The sequence below is a fragment of the Crocodylus porosus genome, unplaced genomic scaffold (genome assembly GCF_001723895.1).
Source record: "Crocodylus porosus isolate Cpor-Errol unplaced genomic scaffold, CroPor_comp1, whole genome shotgun sequence".
NCBI lineage: Eukaryota > Metazoa > Chordata > Crocodylia > Crocodylidae > Crocodylus > Crocodylus porosus.
This window is the reverse complement of record NW_017728953.1, coordinates 46138-48551: the sequence shown is the minus strand read 5'-3', so window position 1 is coordinate 48551 and position 2414 is coordinate 46138.

Below are 2414 nucleotides of genomic sequence, written 5' to 3'. Positions count from 1 at the left end.
GGCGCCCAGCCCGCCGGGAGGGCGGGGAGCGCGGTGCGCCTGCGCGGCCGGCCGGCTTCTGACGCACATGCGCTGTGTGAAGGGTGGGGTTTCGGAGAGAGAACTACTGAGCAGGCGCGACCGGCCGGCTCCTGGGGCACATGCGCTGTGTGAAAGCAGGAGAGGGGGGCAGCTGGAGACAGAACTACTGAGCATGCGTAGATGGCCGACTCCTTATGTGCACTACTGAGCATGCGCTGAGGGCCCGCTTCTGGTGCACATGCGCTTGGTGAAGGGAGGGCTTTTTCAGAGCGAGCATGCGCAAAAGCCGTGCCAGGTCTGGGTCCCTGGAGAGGGACTGAGTTAATGACCCCTGACCCAGCGCGGACCCCAGTGCGTGCAGTGCAGGCCCATGTACCACCAGCGCCCCTCGGCAACATGCAAGGAGGTACAAAATACCGGGCAAGAAGTGCCCTGCCCTAGGAGTAGCCTCCAAACACTGCTGGGGTAGCAGGGACCCCAGGCTGCAGCAGATCCCAGGGCTGGCTGTTCCTGGGGCTCACAAAGATGGTCCAAGGTGCAATTGCAGGCCCCTTCCCAGGAGGTACAAACCTTTGCAGGGCCAAAGGGAGCCCCCAGTGCCAGCCACCACACTGGCAGGGGGGCAGGGGCAGGCCCCATGCACCCTGGACGGGGTAGGGGCAGGGCTCGTGAGCCCAGCATAGGCCCTGCCCTGGGGCAGTTACAGACTGCGCAGAGCCGGGTGATCAGTACACCTCCGCTCGCTCACACTTGTGGCAGCACCCAAGATGCAGCCATCTCTGGAGTGGGCAGCAGTGGGGACAGAAGAAACAGCCCCAGGCTCTTTATTGCAGATACTGTTGTGCGCAGAGGACTCGCGTGTCATGGTGGCCAGTTGCTGGGCGCGCAGTCAGATGCCGAGCTCACACCCCCTGCACTCGGGTTCCTAGAAACGGCCCCTCGCCAGCTTCTACGGAGCAGAAGGGGCATTTGTGTGTGGCACTTGGGGCTGCTGGGGAGCCCTCAGCAGACACCTGAAGCAGCAGGGGGTGGAGACTGAGTGGCGCACGTGTCCTCGGGTTTCTCTATTAAAGGCTGGTGAGTGCACGGGGACACCCGTGCCCCCAGGGATGCTACTTGGCTGGGCTAGGATCCTCCTCCTTTTCTTCCTCCCTGGGTGCTGGTTTTCACCACCCCAGATTTACAAGAAGCAACGACCCCACTGAAAAGCCATCAGCCCGGCCCTACATCCCATTGTCCTTCCCAAAGCACCGTCTCCATGGCAACAGAACAAACAGCAGCTCCGGGCTGGACAGCTCTGGGCTCAGTGCAGACCGTGGACCGAGCTCCAGCGTGTGGCTGTGGCCATGGCCTTCTTTGGGCTCACCCTGCTGGGGTACCAAGAGCCCTTTCGGGCCCGGAGGCGGGAGCTGGCGTCAGGTGAGGGGGACCCGGTGCCAGCTGCATCTGTGGTGCTGCAAGCTCTCAGGTTCAGCACCCACAGGGACAGCGAGGGCTGCATGAAACGGGAGTGGTTTGTCTGTGGGAGATGCGGGTCCCCTGTGACATGGGGGTGCGAGGCACCTTCCACCACCTCCCCCAGGAGCTACGCTTATGGTCGGCTTTGCCCTCGGTGAGTCCCTGGTGACCCTGTCCCAGCAGCTCCTTCCTCTTCTGGCACAAGTCCTGTTGGCCCAGAAAAGCTTGGGGCAGCGGTGCAGTGAATCCTGTACCTCACACATGCAGCAACTTGGCCAGTCCTCGGAGCGCTGGTGTCCTGCCACGCAGCGCCCTGCCAGGCCCGACAGTGCCGCAGGGGTTCGCTGGCAGCACCCTTCCTTTCTGTCCCCCCCAGATGGGAAGGAGCCGGCTGGCGCGGGACCGTTCCTGCCAAAGCTGCTGCCTCTCCGGCCAGGTGGCACCGTGCACCAGGGCCGTGAGGATATGTGTGGCCAGCCCACCCGGCGTGTCCAGCGCGCAACACGTAGGTGACAAGCAGGCTGGGATGCAGGGAAGGGGAGCAGCCAACCCGGACTCCTGGGTCCTCTCCAGCCTCTGCTACAGATGCCCCATGACAGTCCTTGGTCAGGGATCAGCTGGGGCCCGGAAGAGCTTCCATTTGTGCTGAGAAAGGGGCTTTGCCTCCAGCTCTTCCCAGGGGAACAGTGGTAGTCAGGGTGCGGACGCCCCGTGGGGCCTCAGGGAAAAGCTGTAGCTCGGGGGCTGGGGGTGCCCACAGCAGCTGGATGCCCATGAGCTCACTTTGGTCTGTTCCCAGCCCCCAACCAAGTGTACAGGGTGCCCCTGACGTGCGGCCAGGACGTTGGCTGGTGGCTGCCCCGGGACCCAGTCTTGCGCCCAGAAGAGACGATGCCGTGGATGGTGGTGCCTAGGCACCCACTGGTGCGGAGCCC